Source organism: Eschrichtius robustus, chromosome 13 (genome assembly GCF_028021215.1).
Source record: "Eschrichtius robustus isolate mEscRob2 chromosome 13, mEscRob2.pri, whole genome shotgun sequence".
Taxonomy (NCBI): Eukaryota; Metazoa; Chordata; class Mammalia; order Artiodactyla; family Eschrichtiidae; genus Eschrichtius; species Eschrichtius robustus.
Genome location: NC_090836.1, coordinates 89,102,044 through 89,127,030, shown reverse-complemented (window position 1 = coordinate 89,127,030; position 24,987 = coordinate 89,102,044). Strand labels below are relative to the sequence as shown.

General features: G+C 48.3%; 1 protein-coding gene and 1 pseudogene across 4 annotated transcripts in view; one reads left to right on the top strand and one right to left on the bottom strand.

Moving 5' to 3' along the window:
* CHST11 (carbohydrate sulfotransferase 11) overlaps nt 1-24,987 on the bottom strand; it is a 277,775-nt gene that overhangs the window by 117,655 nt on the left and 135,133 nt on the right. The window lies entirely within an intron of this gene.
* Nucleotides 19,495-19,665, top strand: LOC137775952 (cytochrome b-c1 complex subunit 10 pseudogene; annotated as a pseudogene).

Below are 24,987 nucleotides of genomic sequence, written 5' to 3'. Positions count from 1 at the left end.
AACATACAAAGCGCAGACGTGGCGGGGGGCGGGGATCAGGAAAGGCTGTGTTAAGGCCCCTCAACGTGTTACCCTGGGCTCACATCTGGCGTCGGGGTCACCTAATGAAAAGGCTTTTGTGATCAGTGAAATCTACAAGGGGGTGGAGTTACCTATAGAGACCAGGCAGGATTTCACTTCCACTGCTGCACCAGAGAGAAGGGCCTTCATGCCTTCATGCCTTCATTCACACCCACATACCCTCCTACTCTCCCTCCCAGGGCCGGCCAGATCTGTGCACCTGCACTTGCCCTGCACTTGCCCAGCCCTGACAGTCAACGCTGCCTGACCTTTTGCAACCCAGGAGCCTTGCTTGCCTCTGTCCAGTCCTGGCCCTGCCCCTTCCCTTACGTTATGGATGACTGCGTAATGAACACGTGGTCACATACACCGCCCCGTGAGATAAATGGAGCAAACACATCTTGTTGAGGAAGGCGATGATCCATGTTTCAGTGGAAGTTTCCAGGTGGGTTTTTAGGAGGTTAAGGCCTGAAGTGAAGACAGATCAGAAGGAAGCAGCCAGTCGTGGGTTCAAACCAAAGGTGCTGAAATAGATGTTGCCCAACCGACTCTAAAACACACCCCTCGTGACACCTGAATGAGGTGGCCTTGGGGCAAGTAAAGGGGCCGTCACAACCGCCCAGCAAGTACAGATCCGCCGTAAAATTCAGTGACCCCAAGAAGTTGTACAACTACACAGAAGCTAAAGAGAGATTTCGAAATGGTGCAAGATTTGTGGGGTGCATCACAGAGGACAGACAGAGGAGACCCCCGGGGTTCTGGAAGACCCATGACTGAGCTGACTCTTCTTCCCTTACATTCCCTCTCATGGGCTGTAATCCACTCCTGAGAAGCTAATTCCACATGATGATGTCTGGATTCCAAGGGAAGACACCACCACCTCGGGGAGCCGAGATGATCAAAGGGCAGGCATCAGATCACAAGCCGCCTCGCGTTCCCTGAGATCCCACTGCATGTCTACATGGCCCTTGGCAGGATGAAGACTCTGGTCAAGGCAGATATGGCTCTGTCCTCATGGAGCTCCCAGGCTAGTGGGGAAGACACGTCAATAAACTAACTGCCGAATAATTATTCATCATCACAATCTCAATGAATTTAGAATACACAAGCTCCATGAGGACAGGGGTTTGTGTCTGTTTTGTTCACTGATCTGTCACTAGTGCCTAGAACAGAGCCTGCCACATAGTAGGTATTCAATAAAGATTTGTTGAATGAATGAAGTGCTATAAAAGAAGAGCAAAGGGCACAGTGAGAGCCTATGATGAGGGGACCTAAGCTAGCTGGGGGCACCAGAGAAAGCTTTCCTGAGGAAGCCACGGTAAGTGGATCTGAGACTGCGGAGGATGACACAGGCAGAGGGAACAGTCAGGTGACAGGAGGCGCTGGAGTGTCAGAAGGGCTAGAAGAAACCTCCTGGGAAACAGGACCCTAAGATGTGGCCTGAGGCTGGCAGGGGCCCCACTGTGCACAGCCACGTTCAAGGATGCTTTTGAAGCCTCGGGGAAAAAAAAATAAATCCAAATTAAGACAGCAGAGGAAGAGAGGAAACCGTCAGGCTCTTCCCCTCACTGTTCTCTCCCTCTCCCAGCACCACTAAGTAATTAAAAACCATCTGATTATATATATCCAGAAGAATAATCTGTGCCTTCTTTTAATTGCTTAATAGAAGGCAGTGAAGAAATTGTGAATTACTGCCTCAAATGGGACATTTGCCAAGGAAGAATCATGAGCCGTGATCACTGGATGCTCACATCGGAGCAACTAAATATTTCAAGTATTAGAAAGACAGCACAACATAAAGCAGAAGAAGTCCCCACCTCCGCTTCCTGGCAAAGCCCCGTGGCTTTTATGGCATTTATGCCCTTATTCCCAGTGGGAGAGCTATCATCCGCCTTGCCCGTAAGGCATGCTGTGAAAAATGAGGGATGGCCTCAGTCTGACAAAGTCGATGATAAAGAAAAGAGTTTCCCAGGGCCCCACAGAACCACGGGCATTTCAACACCACCTCCCCTTCCCGCCCTCCCTGGGAGGACCACAGCCAGTGCCTGCATTTCCCGGCTTCGGTGGTGGAGACTCCTTCATTTCAACAATTGCTTCAGTGTTCTGGGGAACTGGTAGGGTGTTTGTGGGCTCCCTGGAGAGGAGCAGGAAAGAGTGGGTGTTGTCTGCAGAGCACCAACCCCAGCCCAGGCTGGGATGCAGCTGAAGGGCAACTCAGGGACCTGGAATCATTTCAAATAAGAGTTCAACAAACTTGGAAGAGGATTTAACACTTTCATCCGAGCAAACTGATGAGTTAGACTTAGGGAATCAAATTGAGTGGACTAGGCAACCAATTACATGGAGTAGTTTCCAGAGGCTTCCCCTCATCTCCCCCAAAATGAATCCCAACAGCTTGTCAATTTCTGAGATTTCACAGTTAGGGAATATTTTCTTTGATGTGAATCTCTAGGACTCATAGTGACTAATGGTAATTTCTTGGAAGACCAGACTCCTTCTCATAACTAGTACTTCCTCTCGCCCACTTCAGCTTAGCACTTCCCTTGCACAGAATTCAACTTGAGCTGATTGTAAGCACTTCTCAGGAGCAACTTGGGGGCAGGGATTGGGTCATTTTAAATTCAAACCTTCTGCACTGAGCACACAGACACAGTAGGCTCCTGCTCAATAAACAGAGGTCCTACTTCTACACCGTCGCTCACGCTGTGCCTCCTTTCTGAAGTCACCTCTTATCCCCTCTCCCACACCATCAACCCCAATTCTATCTGTCCAGCATTTGGGGCGCACAGCATGTTTCCAGGGCAGATGAAAGAATCCTGGCCTGGACCCAGGAGCCTTCATGAACTCACAGACAGCATTTTCCTCCCCACATTGCTCACTGCGGGTACCTCCAGGATCGGGCTTCGCCTCATGGTCTGATGTGTGATATAATGATCTGTGCCTTCATCTGTCTTCCCCCGGCTCCTCAAGGGAAGGCTTGGTGCCGTATGCATCTTAGAAACCATCCAGAGCAGAGCACGAGACAAGAATTCATGCGCAAGTGACTTAATAGGCGATGCTCCCAGGAAAGCGGAAGGAACAGGCAGGGCCAGCTACGCAGGTGTGTTACCTGTGAAGTCACACAGGGCCTGCCAATCACAAGGGTCTCATGCTGGGTGTAACGTTCTGCTGTCACCATCTTGAGATCTTGATTTTTTTTCAAATTAATTAATTAATTAATTAATTTTTGGCTGTGTGGGGTCTTCGTTTCTGTACGAGGGCTTTCTCTAGTTGCGGCAAGCGGGGGCCACTCTTCATCGCGGTGCGCGGGCCTCTCACTATCGCGGCCTCTCTTGTTGCGGGGCACAGGCTCCAGACGCGCAGGCTCAGTAGCTGTGGCTCACGGGCCTAGCTGCTCCGTGGCATGTGGGATCTTCCCAGACCAGGGCTCGAACCCGTGCCCCCTGCATTGGCAGGCGGATTCTCAACCACTGCACCACCAGGGAAGCTCCGAGATCTTGATTTTTAATAATATTTTATCAAGGAGCCCTACAAATTATGTTGCTGGTCCTGGGAGTAGGACAGGGGAGTGAAGAAGCCCAGCAAGGATGTAATTTCAGGCTTAATGCCAGTCTTAAACTGGATCCCATGGGGAGCTCAGGAGCATAACTTCACTCATCTGAGTTTGTCCCACCTTGGGATGATGGAGCCGGGCTCAGGGCTGCCCAGGAAGAGGTAAATCCTGGATTCTTCCCTATCTCTGTGCATAGGAAGAAGCAACTTCGGGAGCCCAAATGCAGCCTCAGAAACAAGTCGCAGGTGCAGCCATTAGAAACAAAGCATGTAGGGACTTCCCTGGTGGTGCAGTGGTTAAGAATCCGCCTGCCAATGCAGGGGACACAGGTTCGAGCCCTGGTCCGGGAAGATCCCACAGGCCATGGAGCAAGTAAGCGCGCAAGCCACAACTACTGAGCCTGCGCTCTAGAGCCCACGAGCCACAACTACTGAGCCCGTGTGCCACAACTACTGAAGCCGGCGTGCCTAGAGCCCATGCTCCGCAGCAAGAGAAGCCACCGCAATGAGAAGCCCGCGCGCCGCAACAAAGAGTAGACCCCACTTGCCGCAACTAGAGAAAGTCCACGCGCAGCAACGAAGACCAAACACAGCCAAAAATAAATTAATTAATTAATTAAAAAAAAAAAAAAAAAGAAACAAAGCACGTAGAAGTTGCAGGATGAGTGCCTGGAAACCATAAGGGGATGCGAGGGGGTCTGGGCAGAGTGCCAGAGGTGTCCACCACCACCGTCAATAGTACTTGAGTTGAATTATCAGATGTAAAGTACACAATCTAAAGAGAGTGAATGACTTGCCCTGGGTGACCCAACTGAGAGGGATTTCAGTGAAGTGACTTCCTTCCAAAGACAGAAGCTGCGTCATCTTCCTCTCCCTGCCCGCCGCTATGCATAAATATGCCACCGTGAACTTGCTTCATTGACTCACCTCGCTGCGTCTGCCCACATTTGGTTAACAGCATCCCAGACGGAGCAACAAATCAATTCTTAACGCTCCCCAGCAAAACGCATGCATCACGGAGCGGGTTTCCGCAGCAGCCTCCCTCCAGCCCCATCTCACGATACCGGTTCACGTGGTGGTAGGTCTCACCAGGGTGACGAGGAACCCTTATTTTTAAACTGAACCAACTGGGATCCTGTTTCAGGAGAAAGCCTTCCTTTAGGTCAAACCTAAATTTGGGGGTGCAGCTGCTTACAAAAGTTGCCCAAATATCCAGTTATGTTCATCTATTCACATTCGGGGTGTCAGCCTTGATTAAATTCCCGATGTAGGGACTTCCCTGGTGGTCCAGTGGTTAAGACTTCGCCTTCCAATGCAGGGGGTGCGTGTTCGATCCCTGATCGGGGAGCTAAAATCCCACATGCCTCACGGCCAAAAAAAAGAAAAAAACCAAAACATAAAACAGAAGCAATATTGTAACAAATTCAATAAAGACTTAAAAAAAAAATTTTTTTTTTTAATTCCTGATGTAAGGGATTTTAAGCTTTCTGGAGAGGTAACATTGCTCTTTGTCTTGAGAAGAGATGCTTTAATGAAAGGAACTAAAATGGTGGGCACGTGCACCCACTTGTATCCAATTTGCTTTAGTAATTTGATATAGCTTTCCATCTGCTTCACCCGTGTTCGCCCCGTGGCATGGAAGCTGTCAGCTTTCCTTTTAGCATGGCCTATTTACCAAGCTCATTGACAGTCTCCAGTCTCTTCTTTCCCCTTCGGCCTGGCTTCTCAGGTTTCATTTTCCAGCCAGTTGGTGGGTTGGATTTTTAACCTTGGATCCCACTGGCTTGGTTGAGGATTATCGTCATCTTTATGGTTGTAACGGCTAACATTTACTGAATACTCACCACCTGCCAGGAATCGTTTTAAGCGTTTAACATAAATTAACTCATTTAATCTTCGTAACAGGCCCTATGAAGTGGGTGCTACTATTATTCCTACTTTATAGATGATGCAACAGTGGCACAGAGAGGTTAAGCAACCTACTCAAGGCCACACAGCTAGATTAATAGTCAGAGTTCTAAGATGGTCCCTGTGATTTCTGGCTCCCTGATATAGATGCCCTGTATAATCCTCTCCCCTTGAGCGCAGAAAGGACCTGGGAATATGATATCACTTCCATGATTACGTTACATTATAAGGCAAAAGGATTTTGCAGATGTTAAGGTCCTTAATCAGTTGACTGTGTGTTAATCTAAAAGGAAGTGATGCTGGATGGGCCTGACCTTATCGGGCCCCATCCTCTTTGAGCATTCTAAAGAGGGTTTAGACTTTCTCTAAACTCAGAGAGACTCTCCTGCTGGCCTAGAAAAACCAAGCGGCTGTGATTTCTACAGCTAAAAGAAAACGAATTCTGCCAATAACCACGAGAGCTTGGAAGGGGACCTGACCCTCACATGGACTATAGCCCTGGCCGACACCTGGATTGCAGCCTGGTGAGACCCTGAGCAGAGCATCCAGCCGAGCCTGCCCAGACTCCTGTACCGTGGAAACTGGGATAATAAATGTGTGTTGCTGTAAAATGCTAACTTTGTGGTAACTTGTTACACAGCAATAGAAAAATATAGCTAGTAAGAGGCAAGGCTGGGATACAAACCCAGACAGCCTGAGTCTAGAGTTCTCATCTTAACCACTTCTCTACTGGCTATTCTAGATCTGGGATCTGGGATGGATGGAAAAGGAGTTACTGTATAGACTGACCAGAAGACCCAGCTCTTTTGAAGACTGGGGCACCCCATTCTCACCCCATCTACCCAGTAGTCACCATGTTTCAGGAACTACATTAGCCATAAAGCAGGCACAGAGGCAGCCAGCATGGACCTTAGCATCCAACGGGGAAGATGGCACTTAAGTAACAAAAATAAAATAAAATAATTACAATAGGTAAAGGGCTTAAAAGGAGAAGTAAAGGAGCTAAGGGAACATGTAACAGGTCCTAGGGCTGAGCAGGAGTTAACCAAGTAGAGGTGAGGAGAGGAGAAAGCTTTCTAGGCAGTGGGAACAGCATGTGCAAAGGCCCAGTGGCAGGAAAAAGCAAGTACAACAGAGGAACTGAACCAGGTCCTGTAATGATGGGAAGGGAAAGAGGGGCCCAAGATGAGACTGAAGAGGGAGGGAGAAGCCAGCTCAACTGAAACGGTGCTGCTCATTATAGCTGGTGCTGATCCTCTTCCATCAGAGGAAATCAACACATTACCCTTGATAACAAACTCATTTCACTGAGCACCGGTGGCCCAAAGTCAAATTACTGCTTTCTGAGAAGGAAACCAGAAATGCTTCCAAATTCAGCAAGCTTTGAGAGGCCCATGCTGTGACCCCGGCAGCTGAAAACAGAAATCTTTTGCCCTTTGTCTTTTCCTGAATGCAAAAAACTGAACCCTAAACAGACAGTCTAGGCTCATGTGGTCAGTTGGCTCCGTGAGGTGAGGGGCCACCTGTCAGCGCTTGTCAACTGAAGATAAGGCCCCCTAAAGGAAACATAGGAGAAATGGGACATTTGGACATTTGGGATTAAGCAAGAGAACTGCTGTCTCCTGACCTCACGCTTAATGTCGGGTCCCTGACACACATTGCTCCCGGGCCTCTGAGTCACCGTATGGGAGCAGCTTGTGTCCTGGGACTCGTTAAGAGCCTTGGCAGGTGGAGACAGAGCCCTAGGCCAGGAGGCAGTGAAAGGGCACGAGATGGCCAGCGTTAACTTCTCATTGCTGTCACTTGCCAGCTGTGTGACGTAAGGCGAGTTCTTAACCTCTCTGGGCTTTGTCATCATCATCTGTCAAACCGAGTTTCTACATTACAGGGTTGTGATGATTCAAATAATGTGTGCAAAGCACCAGAACAGTGCCTGGTACACAGAGTGAGTGTGCAAGAAATGTTAACGACAACTACTACTGCTGCTATTACCACCACCACCGCCGCTATATCATCATCACCATCACCATCACCCTCATCATCCTACCAAGTACAGAACTGGCCTTACGAATAAGGGAATAACCCTTCATCTTCCACAATCTCCAAAATGGAGTTAAAGATGCATTAAATACCCAAGAAGGAGAGATTTAGAAGCCCCCCCAAATACTGGGAGTGCTCCACTCTTGTTGACCATGGCTGTGCAGAGAATTCCTCAAGTCCCAAGGCTAAGGAACACATTGTAATTTTGTCCACCTCACCGGTACTCTGAACCTGGGCTCACTAAATAATCTGTTGATTGCTGTCTGGTGCCCTAATTGGTCTGACTCCAGGGAGAGGACGTGCTGATGTGCTGGTGAGAACATTCCAGGCCGCGTGGCAGTTACAGTTTGATTTAAATTAATAAATAGGCATCTCATTTATTTGTATAAATCCCATGGAAAAACAGCCCATTCCCTGGGGAATCCCCACAGAAATTCTGCCTTTACATCCACAAACGTATTTCGACCATTCTTTGGGGGGCTGCCCAGACCAGAGACGGCAATAAAGGAAAACATAAAGCATTTGTATATGCTTCCCAAATGTACAGAACCCTTTCACGTGCATTATTTCATTTGCTCTGCCCCAATCCTATAAAATATTACACTTCTTGTTTCTCAGGGGTTCGGTGAATGCTGCTTTTAAGGTTAACATGAATAGACAAAAGTTCTGGCCTTTTAAAAAGAAGTTGTTAGTGACATAATTGTAAGAGGGAGTGTTGGTTAGAATGAATTGTACAGAAGCTTTTATAAGGTTTTTAAAAAGCTTTTTCTTATTAAATAACTATAAAACCTCACCAAATAGCTCAAACTAACTTGGGAGAAGGCCAGTCATAATTAGTGGAAAACTTGAAACGCAGAATATTTTTTTAAATGTACTTTTAATATGTGAAGTCCACATAGTAAAAAGAACCCATAGTGGTAAAGCGCCTGTGTCTTTCACAAACAAACAAGACTCCGTGAATTAGGCTGGGGTCCTAAAGGAAGGGAAACAGTCCCACTGTGTGAGCTTGGAGGAGCCAGGTCTGCCTGCTGGGCCTCAATTCCTCATCTGAAAAGAAAAAGCCACCAAGGGAAAGGACTGGATCACCTCCAGGTACCTCCCAGCTCTACACGACTCGTCTTTTCTAATTATGTTCACACAATTAATTTGCTTCACGAATTCCTACTTCATGGTGAACTTGGAGGAAATGTAACATATTCTAAATGAGCAGGGTTCAAATTAATGAGCTTTCACTGTCTTCCAGGCATATTTGGAGATGAAAACGAAAATAGAAAAAGAAATGAGATCTAGTTAGTGCTCTCTCTAACACAGAATAGTGGGTTCACGAGGTCGATTTCCTCTCCCAGGGCACGTGTTTTACAGAAGCCTTAGAGAGAGAGTTCAGGTATTTTGCTTTTTTTAAGAAAAAAAAAGCATGAGTGAGTTGCCCATTTGTCTAACAGTGGGGAGTAAAAGGATGACTGCTGGGGTCTTTGAAGAGCACGAGACAGACACCCCCATGTGGAAGGACATACGCTGTGGGAAATCCACCCAATTTTCCAGAACACCGGGACATTTCCAATTCCTCTTCCCAGGAAAAGATTAATCCAGTGTAGCTGCTTAGTGACAGGGTTAGGCAAAAGCAAGGTTTGATTCTTTACTGAGTGTTATAGAACTGTGCCCTCCCCAAATTCATATGTTGAAGCCCTAACTCCCCCCACCCAGTGTGACTATAATTGGAGACAGGGCTTTTAAGGAGATAATTAAGTTTAAATGAGGTCATAAGGGTGGGGCCCTAATCCAACAGGATTGGTGCCCTTAGAAGAAGAGGAAGAGACCCCAGAGATCTCTCTGAGAAGAGGCCACATGAGGACATAGCATGTAGGCGGCTGTCTGCATGGCAGGAAGAGAGATCTCACCAGACATCAACCTTGCCTGCACCTTAACCTTGGACTTCCAGAACTGAGAAATAAATGTCTGTTGTTTAAGCCACCCAGTCTGTGGCATCTTGTTATGGCTGTCCAAGCAGACTAATACACATGCGGAAACGTGATAACAGTACCAGCCGAAACTGAGTGCCTGCTACTGTCAGGCATTGTGCTGCAGGTTCAGATGCATTCTCCCATTTAATTCTCCCACCAGTCATACAATGGTAGGTACTATTATCATTTCATTTCATATGAAGCATTGGTTTATAAATTTGTTCATTCATTCCTTCCCTCCTTCATTCACTTATTTGACAATCATGTGGCCAGCACCAGTCATTCATTCATTCAATAAACATGTCCCAAGCACACTTGAAACTTTCTACAGAGCAAACCGCTTTGATTCCCAGAAGGCCTATTAAGGGCACCAAATGCATGGTCCACGTGGCCCGAGCGTGACCCTGAGACCACACACACTGAGTCTTGAGTGATCAACGTGCCTCTTCACATCCCTGTCTTCTTTGCTGCAAGAGCCATTTAATACCTATTGTTTCGAACCATCTCCCTTCTTTTTCTTCTCCCGCCAATTATGCGCTGACGGCTTTTCAAACCTCAAAATTGAGGTTTGCACATAATCGCTCTGACAATGCCCGTAGTATTAGGGCCAAAACTGAGGGCATCTTAATGAGATGCATAATTGCTCAGCACAATGCATTTATTCACCAACCGTCCTGTAATTCAGCTCGGCAATTCGCTTCCCGCCCATCTTCCCCCGATAATGCCTCCAGGTTTCCCTTCTCCGGCCTGAGACATTGAGCCCGAGCATTGTGTTTCTCCCGAGCCCCCATTCATCACGAGCCCCCATTCATCACGGTCATTTTGCTCATTTGCAATTTCCAGAATGGAGATCAATTGGGGCTAAAATGAAAGCATTGTTTCTTGAGAAATATCTCATGGCAGGAAAGGGAAGCTTTGAGAGGCTGGTGCTCCTCTCATATCCCAAAAGAAGATGAACGTAACTGAAATCAAATAGCCCTTTCCTGATTTCATCATGCATTTGCAGACAGGAGAGCTGGTCGGCCAACACCCAACATTTTCTACCAAGTGCACGTGCATGCTTCATCCACCACAGGTGGCCTGGACCACGACTGTACATCAGCAACAAAATACTAATAACCAAATTAGGCTCAGCCCTCTACAGTTTACAAACGCTCTCGTCGGCTCACCGTTCTCTTGAAAGAATCACCACTGTGATTCCTATTTTTAGAGGTGAAGGATCTGAGTCCTGGGAGTCTTCACGACTTGCTCCAGAACGCCCTTGTACGGTGGGAAGGCTGGGACTTGAACTTGGGATTTCTGGCTCTCAGCATTGTCTAAAGCAGCGGTCGCCCGTGGACCAAATCCAGCCGTGTCCATTCATTTACATATTGTCAACAGCTGCGTTCAGACTACAAGGGCAGAGTTGAGTCACTGCAACAGAGACCTAAAATTCTGACTGTCTGGAAAACGTTCGTGGACCTCTGGTCTAGAGCTTAAGGCACCAACTTAGTTTAGCACTTTGGAATGTTCAAGCAGAACGGGATGGTTTGGGATGCTTTTGGCTTGTAGTATGTGGGCAATCGTGGAGTGTGGACACTGAAATATGTAGTCGGCTGACTCTGGCTATGGTTGTGTAGCTGGTGCTGCGGCCGTTGAGACACAATCACACACCCTACTATGTGCCTGGCATCACTCTAAGCATTTTATGGCTTTATGATCACTTAGACCTCACAACAAACCTATGAGGTATGTACTGTGATTATCCCTGTACTGACAGATAGGAAACTGAAGCACAGAGAGGTCAAGTAACTTGCCTAAGGTCACCCAGCTTGTGACTGGCAGGACTGTCTGCTCTTAACCAGCATGATCTGCTCCCCTCTCTGGGCTAGATGTTCAAGTTTAGCCTCATCTCAGTCGTGTATTAAGAGCTTGCCTTTGGAGCTTCCTTCTCTTGGCATCTACAACACGGGAGACGATACCTACCCTGCCGACCCTCAAAGAATTGTGAGTTTCAGTGAAGCTAGCCCCTGTGAAGGTACTTAGAGAACACGGGAAGTATTATATAATTGTGAAGGAAAATCGTGACAAATACAACACAAACTCCAAATATGTATTCAGTTCTTCTTCTTTTTTTTTTTTTTAATATATTGACTAAACACAGTGGTAGTAACTCCCACCTATGGGAACCCATCAACACAAATGTGCTCTGATGTGAATTTCAGGTGGTATATATGGTCATAAAAGAGACGCTTACAAACGTAAGGATCTGGGCTCTACCTTCTTGGCCTGTCCCTGAAGGGCCATGAGCCACGATGAGCCAGTGCCTCGGCCAGTCAGGGATGCTGGTTCACAACTTAGATTTACTGGGTATTTTCATGGTACCTCACCTTATGCTCAAAACAATCTCTGAAGAAGGCAGCATCACAGCACCTTCATCATCATTACTGCCACTTTTCACACTCACACTACTGCTGCTAGATTCTGCTCTCCTGACATCAGCATCTCCCAGGCTTCCCTCGGACCCTGGACGTAGGTGGGAGCTTGTTAGTTTCCTATTGCTGCTGTAACAATCACCACAAAACCAGTGGCTTAAGACAACACCAATGTATTCTCTTACAGTTCTGGAGGTCACAGGTCCTAGAGTTAAGGTGTTGACAGTTTTTTCCAGAGGCTCTAAGGGAGAATCCATTTTCGTGCCTTTCCCAGCTTCTGGAGGCCACTTGCATTCCTTGGCACGGAGCCCCATCTTCACAGCACCTGGACCTCTGCTTCTATCAGCATCCCATCTCCAGCTGCCACTCTGTCTCTGATCCTCTTACCACCCTTGTGATTACCCTGGACTCACCCAGCTAATCTAGGATAATTTTCCCATCCGAAAATCCTTCACTTAACCACACCAGCAAAGTCCCTTCTGCCCTGTAAGGTAACACAGCCACAGGTTCCAGGGATTGGGATGTGGACGTCTTTTGTGGGGCCATTCTGCCTACCACAGTTTAGGAAGCGAGTGACTACAGACCTTGGGTTTTAAATAACCCTGGGGCAAGGGCAAGGGCAAGGACAGTACCAGAGAGGAAGAACAGATGTCTGCTCTGGTTCCCGTAAGTGGGTGTAGCAGCTCCTGCTGCACACTTCACCTCTGAGTCAGGCTTGGCTTTTATTCCCCAAACGGATCCTTTCCCTAGGCCTTGAGTAAGGTGCCCCCAAACTGGTGGCTGTGGTCTGTGGGGTTCCCCAGGATCCTACTGCATAAAGCTTGAGATCAGAAGCACCACCACCTCCCAAGGTTTGCAGTGGGTTTGGACATTGCTATTTCGCAAGTTCAATTGGAACAAGGCGCAACCGCAACCGATAAAGACAAGCAGGGGTTCTTAGGCTCAGGAAAGGCTGTACCTTGTGCATTAATCAGATAACAAATGGCAGCAATTGCCAGGGGCTGTTTTTGGCCAGGCTTTATCTCAACAAGATACTTATCATTCCTTCCCCTCGGATTGAGTTACGCCCTAAAACCCTGGGGAAGGAGACTCAATTATCAATTGCAATTGACCCTCCTTCTCCTGGCTCCTGGTTTTTATTTCAAAGCGTTCTAGGCCTGAATCCCAATAATTTTTTTCTTTTTAGCAAAAAAGAAAATCACTGTGTTATATGCTGTTCTCCGATAAGACAACAATGAACAAACCAACCCACAGAAGAAGCTCATTTTGCCACTTGCTCAAGAAAAACGACACTTTACTCTGAGTGAAAAACAAAAACAGTAATAATAATACATTAAAAAAAAAAGAATTTCAGTTCCTCTAGATGCTCCTCATTAAGAAAGGGGTTGGTAAATTATTTCTTTTGTACTGATCACTCAGGATCTCAGTTCTGAAGAGAGCCATGAATCAGCCCAAGAAGGTTAAAGGCATGGTGGAAGAGCAGGCTATTGATTAACAAGAGGTCTGGGTTACATGTGGATTTCTATTTCTCATTCAACCCCTTTCCCTCATGACCGTGAATAATTGGGTATCAGCCGCCTCTGAACTCCTGTAGTATCTGCCAGTTCCTTTCAAAAGTCACATTTCTTTTCAGGCACCAGCTCGTCTATCCTGTAAAATGAAGGAAAACCTACTGAGAGCCAAGGCCCAGAGGCTAAACTGAGATTAACCATCCTATGAATGAGAGAGACCCAACGGTAGCACGTGGGAGAAAGCGGGGGCACCATTTGTGAGCCAGTCTATGTGGTGACAAAATACGTTTGAGGGACAGGTCCCAAGACAGCCTTCTCATTTCTAAATGTCATGCTAGCATGCAATTCCCCTACCAAATGAGATGAAATTTTCAAGTGGCTCCACCAGTCAGTCCTAGAATGAAGGTTCTTTGGGAATGATGATTACAGAATTACAAAGCTGCTGTGCTGAGGGGATGGCTGGGCTCACTTGTGAGCTGAGGGACTGGCTTCCTCTGATTCAAAGTTGTTCCTCTGAAAGATTACACGTGTCCCTTGTTAATGGACTTCCAGTCTGCTCTTGAAAAGTCGAACCCAGAATGTTCCATCTGCAAAAACCACTGGCTTAGTGTGAGTCTACCTACTTCTTTACTCTTAGTGATCAAGGGGTTTGGGGATGAGTTAACCCTTGCCTATAATTCCCTCTGCCAACTACTGCCATGGTCTGTGCCAGGCTGTGGAACCAACTGACACAACAGAAGCCCAGTGGATCTACCAATCAGTGTGGCCAACCCCTCCCCAAATGGGCAGCCCCCACCCTGGCCTTACCAAGCTGACTGTTTGCTTTCACTGGCTCTGTGCTTCCTGCTAATTAGGAAAGAGACCTGGAATCATCCTGATTCCTATTTGAACACTGATTCTTGGTCAGGGCTCTGGCAAGAGGACGGCAAGAGGATGGCAAGAGGCCGCCAAACAGTGTCTCCATTGGGCTCATAACACAGACCCGGGGGGATGAACGCAACAGGCCACTCCTGACAAGAATGAATGGAGGGCTTCCCTGGTGGCGCAGTGGTTAAGAATCCGCCTGCCAATGCAGGGGACATGGGTTCGAGCCCTGGTCCGGGAAGGTCCCACATGCCGCGGAGCAACTAAGCCCGTGCGCCACAACTACTGAGCCTGCACTCTAGAGCCCGCGAGCCACAACTACTGAGCCCGCGTGCCACAACTACTGAAGCCCACGCGCCTAGAGCCTGTGCTCCACAACAAGAGAAGCCACCGCAACGAGAAGCCCGTGCACCGCAACGAAGGGTAGCCCCCGCTCACCGCAACTAGAGAAAGCCCGTGCGCAGCAACGAAGACTCAACTAAGCCAAAGATAAATAAATAAACAAAATAAATTTATTAAAAAAAGAATGAATGGAGGAAACGATTACAGATGGTCACTGTGCCTAGGCAGGGAAGAACTCAAAGAAGCAATCTTCCAACTCTTAAACCCTCAGAAGCACTTCCTGTAACTTGCCTATTTCAGGTACCATCTCTGGCCTGAGCAATCTTGCTCCTGGTTTAAAGATGCTCTGTCTGACTCATGAGGGGTGAGTGAGTTTCTGTGAGAGACTGAGAAGCCAGGAGAGAAGTGGTCAGCACAGGATGCCCCATCATCCTTGCTCCCCTTCACCGCATCCTGCCCGCTGGGATAGAAGGGGCCCCAGGGCCAAGCGGCGTCCTTCACCCAGGTGTGCCTGGAGCGCCGTGGTCACCACCTACCAAAGGCAGGCAGGAGCCAGCCCATTTACAAGTTCTCACGGGGAGGAGGGGGTTCCATCACTACTTTAAGGACCAATGAATTGAGAATCAAACGCGTTCGGGTCACCCATGTAGTCAACGAATCTCTACGCCAGCTGAGCTGGTGGAGGTGGCCTGGTCCCAAGAACAACAGGCTGAATTGTGGCTCTGCAACTCCTTGACTGGATCGGATGACCCTGCACGTGTTACTTTAAAAGCCAATAAGGGGCTTCCCTGGTGGTGCAGTGGTTGAGAATCCGCCTGCCAATGCAGGGGACACGGCTTTGAGCCCTGGTCTGGGAAGATCCCACATGCCGCGGAGCAACTGGGCCCGTGAGCCACAACTACTGAGCCTGCGTGTCTGGAGCCTGTGCTCCGCAACGGGAGAGGCCGTGACAGTGAGAGGCCCGCGCACAGCGATGAAGAGTGTCCCCCGCTCGCCACAGCTAGAGAAAGCCCTCGCACAGAAACAAAAGACCCAACACAGCCATAAATAAATAAATAAATAAATTTATTTTAAAAAAAAAAAAAAGCCGATAAGGCCTCTCTGTGCCTCAGTTTCCCCATCTGTAAAATGGGGACTGCTGCATTTGAAAAGCAACAACAGGTTGCTTGAATGTGAGGAACTATGAACGTCACTGAGCAAGAGAAGCTTCTCTTAAAAGTCACTTACTAGAACCCAAACTGTGATAACAATTTTTTTTGAAAAGAACAGTGGAAAGTTTTAAATATGCAAATGTAAAGGTAAAAAAAGAATATTTACTAACATACTTGTCTCTGTGCCTCCAGCTACTGTTCTAGGCACTTGACACAAATCAACTCATTAAATCTTCATAACAAGCCAAAGAGGTAGGGACTGCTGTTCTCCCCATTTTACAGATAAAGAAACTGAGGTAACCCAGAGATTAGGTAAATGACCCAAGGTTACTCTGCCAGCAAGTATGGATTTGAACCCAGGAAGCCTGATTCCAAGAACCCCAGTTTTAACTGCTATACTATGTGGCCTCTTCAGCTAAAATTAAATAAATTATTTTCCACTCTGAGATACTTCACCAAGATCACACTGCTAGTAAGCAGAAAGAGGCAGAAATTTAAACTTAGGACTTTGGGCTCTGGATTCCATTCTCTTCCCGTTAAACTCCATTGCTTGAGATCTGCTGCGCCTGGCATTTAGAGGCAGTCGGGGGGGGGTGGTGGTGGTGGAATTGGGGTTGGGGGAGGGGAGAGGGTGACACCTCAAAATGTCATTTGGAGGTAAAGGCTGAAGTGGGGTAGGGGAGCACGGAGGGTCTACCTTGGGTGCCTCCTTCCTGTTTCCTGACAACGTGAGGTCAGGAACAGCCCAAACCGTGAGGAGAATAAACTCAGACTGCGGCCACCCAAGGGAGCTCAGCTCCTCACCCAGCAAATCCCCTTCACCCCAGGAACTCAGCACCCAGAAAGGACGAGGCCTTTTAAAGGCATCACAGTGGCCTTCGCTTCCAGGGTCCCCGTTCAAAGTCACGTTTTTTCCTCCAGGTTGAGCCAGTTATGAACATTCAGTGCATCCAGGGGACCCGAGAGGCTGCCCTTCCATCTAGCCCACCACGGGACTCCAGCTCCCTGCCCCTGACAAGCACCCCGTGCAGCACAAACACAGCATGTGTTTTCTAAGTTTCCAGAAAGCAACAGCGTGCCAGGCTCCACGAAAGGTAGGGACTTCTTCTTGGCCTCTGTCTCTGAAATCCATGCAGACTCTGTACCCCCTGTCCTTGGTCATCTAATACACGGACAGCTGCTGCTTCTAGGAGCCCCCAGGGAGTGGACTCTTCTCTCAGGAGCCCTCTCCAGTTAACACTGCTGCAGACCACCTGGGACCCTGTTAAAATGCAGGTTTCCATTCAGCAGGCTGGGGTGGGAGCCAAGGCATTTCTAACAAGCTCCTAAGTGATGCCAAGGCTGCTGGTCCCCGGACCTGCCTTTGAGTAGGAAAAAAGCCAGAGCAAGTGGTTGTCAAACTGGGCTGCACACTGGAATCAACTGGGAGCTTTTAAAAAAGTACCGACACCCCCAGAAATTCTGATTTAGTGGGTTGAATGTGTGGATGTTTTAAATTTCCTTTTTTGCTTCTGAAGTGCAGCCAAAACAGAGACCCTCTGCTCTAGAAGACGGCGTTCCCTTTTAACAGGTAGAAGATGAGCCAGCTACGTGGAGCCCTGCCTTCCAAGTGATCTGAACTTCAGCTTGCTCATGTGTCCCCAGGATCATTTCCTCCTTTCTGGCTCTTGTGCCTGAATAACAATAACAGCAAACAGCGAACACCTATGTCGGCCTCATTCTGTGGATTCAAATTCAGTCCTCACAAGCACCCTATGAGGTAGATGCTAGTATGTATTATCCTCATTTTACAGGTGAAAAACCTGAGGCACAGAGAAGGTAAGCAGCTTCCCCAAGTCACAGCTGGCAGGCGGTGGCTCTGGGGTTCCAGCTGGTTCTAAGGCCCGTGCTCTTAACCACGGCTAGGGAGGGCCTCAGACATGCCCCTTTCTCTCAGAACTTTTCCCCAAATACTGGGACAGGAATGTGAGGCCTGGATCCAAGCAAGCAGTGAGCTAGCTGGCTGAGCTCTCCACAGCCAAGCCCTGCATTGGTGAGACGCCGTTACAGCTGTGGGCGTATCTGTGGACATCCCGTAGGGCACAGGCTGGAGATGGAACAGGCGGGCAGAGCGGTTTCTCCAAGAGTCCAAATGGCTGCCAGAACTGTATGCTGGCCATTTTGTGGCTTTCAACCCCTGACAGAAGACAAAGGGGAGGAAACATTGCAACAGGCCATTTTAGGCAGCAGCGGAGTCGGCCTGGGCTTCCCACCCCCGGGGCCTGTTCCAGCTTCCTTCCAGAGCAGCTCTGCACCTGCCAAGGCTGGAGCAGGGCCAACCTGGCGGTGTCCTCTGGCGTGGTCACGTAGATGGTGAACAGCAGACTATCAGCTGGAGACACTGGAGCTGCAGACCTTTCTAGAAGTCAGGAGCTACAGTCAAACCAGTTTTCACGCATCCCTGGGCTGTCGGTCCTCACCAGAGGGGCGTGGATGGGGTGCCCGCCCAGGACGGACACTGCTCAAGTCCCTTGAGAGTCAGGACATCCTCTCCCCTTAGCTGGTATTCATGCGGGGGAGGGCAGGACCAGATGGTCCTCTGTGTGTCACCTCCCGTGTCTTTGCTCAATCGGGGTGACAAAGGCTACACAAACACAGGAGCGCATACTCCCACGTGCACATGCCTCGTCTAACTTCCTGGGCCATCTACGCTCCTCCAGCATCGAGTACCAAACTCAAACAGAACTTCGTTTTGTGACGGTCAGCTTACTGGCCTGAGTTGCCCACTAGAGTATGAACGAATAGAGGGTAAGGACTTCCTTGTCTTAAGTGCCCCAGCATCCAGCACAGCGCCATACACACAGCAGGTGTCACTGGTTGCGCTGCGCCACCCCTCCCCTGCCCAATCCATATGTTGAAAACCTAGCCCCGGTACCTCAGAAGGTGACCTTATCTGGAAAGAGGGTCACTATAGATGTAATTAGTTAAGATGAACTCCTATTAGAGCAGGCGGGTCCTGATCCACTACATCTGGAGTCCTTATAAAAAAGGGATTTGGACACAGACACACACATGCAGGGAGAACGTCATATGAAAACAAAGGCAGAGACTGGGGTGATACTTCTACGAACAAGGAAAGCCGAAGATCAGCAGCAAACCTGCCAGAAGCTAGATAAGGGGCGTGTAACAGATTCTTCCTCGGGCTCTCAGAAGGAACCAACCCTGCCAACACCTTGATCTCGGACCCGCAGCTTCCAGAAATGGGAAACGATACATTTTCGTGGTTTAAGCCGCCTAGTTTGTGGTCCTTTGTTAACGGCAGCCGTAGGAAATGAATACGGTAGATATATAATGAGGGAGGGAAGGAAAGATGGCATCCAGGAATTTCAGTTCCATTTCATTCAACGCATTTTTACTGGGTTCCTACTTGTGCCACCTGCTCTGGAAGAAGGAGGGAAGGAGGGAGGAGGGGAGGGAAGGAGGAAACAGGGCTGAATGTGGGCTGTGTACTGAGGAAGGGCGAGGTCTGGATTCAGCAGTCCCCTCCCCGACCCTCCCCCCCATTCCTTCTGAGTCCGGGACTCACTTTTTCCAGTTCTTTCAAGCATCCAGTTCCCTGTGCCTGTTCTCTCCACGCTCCCCACACTGTCACACGCCCGTCTCAAGGCAGAATCTTATGAAACCGAAGCTGAGCAGTTAGGACAGCGCCGTGATGCTGAGCAGGTTCCTGGGCCGTCGCTACCGCGAGCTGGCCGGAAACTGCAAGCCCACGGTGGGCGTGTGGGGCGCCATGGGCCCCGTGGGACTGGTGTGGGCCACCGGCTGGCGGCTGATTCTGGACTGGGTGCCCTACAACAATGGCAAGTTTAAGAAGGACAATTAATTAAACCGACGCCCCTCAGACCCCTCTGGAATCTGGTGGTGCTGCCTACTTCCATCCACATCCGAAACAGCCCACGCTCTTGGGATGGACCTCGAGGAAATACACAGTTAGACTTTCTATGCTTGTGAAAACAGCTTCGGTGTGTGAATGCACACAGCATTAAACCTCTCTCTGAAAAACTAACAAACAAAACCTAAGTTGAGGTGTAAATGACCAGCATCTATCTAAGTGTCAGCCCTTCCATGGTTCTTGCACTTGGACTTTTGGAAGGATGTTTTTTAGGAGAAACATCAGGCCTCAGCCTGGAGTGGAGACGTCCTCTTCAGACCAAGGACCTACTGGGCCCCAGCAAGCCTCCCGCCTTGATGGTTGGCTGCCTCGGCGTCTCTGGGGGCACAAAGCCCTGGTCGCCTCCTCAGCATGATCTCCATACACCGGGCTTGCTCAAGGCCCAGGGACAGGCGATTCGCTCAGTGCCAAGCACCTACTGAGCTCCTTTTCTGTGGCTGGCTGGAGTAGCCACAGGGTATCAAGATGAATGACACAGCCCTTGCCCTCAAGAGGCTCAAAGCCTAGTGAGATCATTTCAAACACGTAAGTGTCACGAACGAGGGAAACATCGGCATGGGGGTGAGGACAGACTTGCACTGTCCAGTATGACTGTCACCAGCCACGTGTGGCCATTGAGCGTGTGACATATGGCCAGCCCCAAGTGAGATGTGCTGTGTCAAATACACAGGACTTCAAAGACTCAGTACAAAAACAAGACTGCAAAATATCTTAATATTTTTATTGATTACACGTAGCAATGATCATACTTTGGTTATACTGGGTTAAATAAAGTATATTATTAAAATGAATTTCACCTGGTTTTTGTTCTACTTTTTTAAATGTGGCTGCTGGAAAATTTCGAATAGCATATACAAGTCACATTATATTGTGAGTAGGCAGCACCATTCTAGAAGGACATTTAACCTGAGTTTGAGGGGGGCGGGTGGGGGGAATCAGGGGGAGCTTCCTGGAGGAGTTTTCATCTGAGCTAATATGAATTTAAAAAAACAGCATCGACTGAGCAGCTTGCCACATGCCCGGAACTTGCTATATATATTCTAATTTAATCCTTAATAACTGAACAGTTAGTATTTTATTCCTACTTTATAAACAAGGTCTGAAGGGTTTGAAAAGGTTCAGCTGTTGGCCCCAGAGTTCACAGTAATTTGTGGTGGAGGCAGGGTAGAAACCCTGCTCCCCACCAGACCTGCAGGTCAAGAGGGAGGCCGGATGGGGGGAAGCTGACGCCCACCCCACCCCATCCCCCCACCCCGTCTTTCCTACAGAGAATTTGAGAGCAAGCCAGGGCTTTGTCTCAGCTCTACCCATTCCAACAAGGTTAAAATCCAGTTGGCTGAGAAGCTCCCTGAGTTGTATAATTTACAGAAAAATCAAATTATGTAGAGACCTCTTATAATTGAGGGTAATTTAGGAAATAACTTTCCAAAAATGGCAGATTTTACAGCTGTGTTACCATTTGGAAATTGCTGAGGTTGTTTTGTCACTTGAGTGCCCTCCTCTCATTGAAATATGCCAGATTATATCCACACAGCCTGACACAGAAAAACCCCATTAGAGCACCGAGCTATCCAGATTTGAATATACTGGGTCAAATTAGGCTTCCAGAAACAGAAAAACTGCCTATAAAAACAGACTGAATGAAATGTGGACCTCGCATTAACACGGCCCAGAGATGGTCTTATTTAACAACTATTAATGAGGCACTTAGCTACGTGCTGTGGGTATGACAGACATAACCACAGGAGACCTTTAAAACTTAACAGCTGAATCCGCCCATTTTCCAGGATGTGGGTTGAGTGTACACATACACACACACACACACACACACACACACACACACACACACAGAGGCACTCATGGCCTTAAAAATCAGCACAGCAAGCTTCCCTATAACTGAGTCTACCAGACACATAACATAAATCAAAATTTTTAGGTAGTGCTCGTGATGAATAGCTAGTAGCTTCCAGGCAAGAGGAAATCATCTATCTTATTATTATTCAACAAAATAATCTTATTATTATTATTTCAAGTGCACAGCTGCCAAATGTCTGAGCCTGCAGGACAGGGACCAAGCATGGTCCCAGACCCCCTAAGAGAAGTCCCAGGTGACCTAACTCAACCCAGATCACTGACGGCTACTGACTATCACCAACTCTGCCCTGGGCACCCCGCTAGGTGCTTTTCATACACGATTTTAAATCTCACAAACCTGCAAGACAAGACTGGTATCACGCTCCTATTTTACAGATAAGGAAATCGAGGCTTGGAGAGGTTAAGTAATTGCCCCACGTCATACACCTGGGCTGGGATCCCTCCCTTCCTTCCAGCATCCAATCATCTCTTCCAACCCGAATTGTGTCCGACTCTAGATTCGCCATCTGTCCAGGCTTGATTGGAAATCCGACCAGGGCACCTTCCCTGGTTCAAGAATAACGAAGCCACTGGCCACAGTGGAAAAGGCAGCCCATTGTCCCCGGGTTTTGCAATGGGCTCTGCTCATCTATTGTAATTTGCAATTAATAATGAAGCATTCTCCCAAGTGCTGTATGTAAGATCAAGTTGATGTAATATTTCATCTTTGCCAGCCAGCTGCCGTTCTGCTAGGCTGACAGTAAGTAATATCTTTGCATAAGGAACCGGTCCACAACTAAATCAATTAATCCCTCTTTGGCTGGTAGACAGCTGTTGGGTCAATGCAAGATAATTAGAGGGACTCGTCATTTACCAGGTGGTTGGTAATGAAGGGATTAATTGACCAGAGTTGGGGGCTGTACAATGTCTGCTCTCTCTTGCCTTCCCCAGTGGACACGGCCATTCAGCATTGTTCTTCCTGAACGATTCTCAAGGCAGAGAGCCCTTTCTCCCTTTCATGCTTATTTGTGAAACTGAAGCTGATCTTTCAGAAGCGCCCACCTGATGTCTGGCTTGAAACAAGTCTAGGTTCTCCTTCTTATGGGATCAAGCGCTAAGTGGCTCAAGTTTCGTTTACACAGGGCTCCACCCAATATTCTGCCCTCGGGCTCCACTTTTTGGGTTTGTTCACAGAACGAGTCTCCAACACTCAGGGCACTGACGCAACAACCTTCCGTCCCATGCAGCACAGGAAGGAACGTGGTCTCCGTGTCCTGGTGGATGAGGCTGAGTGCAAATGATTCACACGGGCCTTCATATAGAAAGACAGTAGGAAAGATAGAGAGCAACCTCAATGCACATGCTGTGAGTTGCTTTTCATGTTATGGGTTATGCAAGAATCAGAGAATCGAAGGTTTTAAAACTGGAGGCGCCCTTACAGAACCTCCAACCCAGTGCTTCTGAGCTCTGGTTGCCCATCAGAATCACCTAGGGAACTCTGAAAAATACTGACACCCCAGCCCTATCCCAGACCAACAAATAAAATCAGAATTTCTGGGTGTCTGGGCACTGGTCATTTTTTCAAAGCTCCTGAGTGCAGGAGGTGTTGAGAAGCACGGGGCCAGTCCAACCCCTTCATGTTACAGATGAGGAGGCTGCGGCCAGGAGGGGCCAGACCTCCTTAGAGAAGCCCCGGAGTTCACAAGTGGCCAAGTGAGAAGCAACAGCTGGTTTGTAAGGTGCACACCATCTCCAGGGGGCTCCTTGGGACCACCAACCTGCCGGTGGCTGAAGACTAAACCCTCCAGAAGGGCGAATGAGCCTTATCCAGCTGGTACCAACCTGCCTTGCCTGCCTTCTCTCCAATCAGCTTCCAACATGCTCTTTCACGCCAGCTACAAACCCCTCACCTTTCTCTGAATGTGCCATGGACCGTCGCACCTGTGCACCTCACTCCTGCTGTTCCTTTGCTCTGGGAAGCTGTTCCCTCTTCTCTGTCCGGTGAAGTCTGATGTGTCCTCAGAGGCCTGGCTCAAATGCCACCTCCTCTAGAAAGCCTCGCACTGTGCCCTGTGCCTTAAAGGGTTAATTGCTCACTCCTGATTCTCCCATAACCTTTCAGAATGCTTCGATCACACAGCACTTGTCATGTTCTATTACCTACATGCCTCTCTTCCTCACGTCTTTTTCCTCTGTTTATCCTATGAACATCTGTAGACAAAACGAATCTTGGCAAGCCTTGCTCAGAAAACTATTTAGGTTGGAGCTAGAAGAGTTTCCCACCCTCCCTTGGACAATTCAAGCTTTTTTCAATCTAAAACTTAATCAAAGACCCCAACTTCCAAATGTCACCAAGCTGTGCTATCCTACAGCAGAGTTCTTGGGGGTGACTCCTGCTTAGTCTGGCTCCAGCCAGGAGACAAAGGCCCCTCCAAAAATATCATGTTCAGTGAGAAGAAAAAATCTGCAACTGTTTATTGGACATCTACTGTGCATTCCATACCATTCCATGAGCCTTGGCCCCTGCCTTTGGGAATTTTACAACTATCCTGAGCACGTCCCTGATCTCAGCTTGAGTCACCATGAAAAAGAATCTCAAGGGAGCATTTTTCCCCCTGGGAAAGATAATGGGATAGGCTCTTTCCCTCCCACTATCTCGCCAGGTCAGATAGACCCGGCACTACCATTTAGGGACTGTGGGATCTTGGCAAATTGCTCAGTCCTTCTGAGCTTCAGTTAACTTACCTGAAAAATGGGGCTATCAGATTTTAGGATTGTTGTGAAGATACCATTAGATACGTGTGGAAAACACCTAGAAGAGTCACACCTAGAAGAGTCACTGACGTGTATTATACATTCAATGAACAGTAACTTTCTTCCTTTCTTTCTCCCTTCCTTCTTTCCTTCCTACCTCCCTTCTCTCCCTCTCTCCATTCTTCCTCCTCGAGCCTACCTTATGGAGAAGTAAATTTACTTTTAACACACTGAAGATTGCACCAATAAAGATCCAATTTTATTATTATAATAAAATGTTGACTGGTCAAAATATTATATTGACTGGTCCTCAGAGGCCCCTAGGAAGGCCCGCACGCCCCTGGTACATGAGTGAAGACCGCCTAGACTCAGCACTTAGGAGTTCCTGGTCAGCCACTGGGCTGAGTATCTGTATTCTCAGAACGTGGTAATCACAGAGCAAGTATAAACGCTAAAGAAAGAACCAGGCAGGGCAGGGCTGAACCACATGAGTGATGCTGGGAAGATTTCAGGGAACCCACGGGAGGACCGGGAGGTGGGCGAGGCAGGACTCACCCTCGCTGGCATTTTAGGGGCAATTATGCCCTATTAATGGCTAACGGCATAGCTCTGCCCTGCAGTCTGAGCTGAGCCGGGCGGCCCACA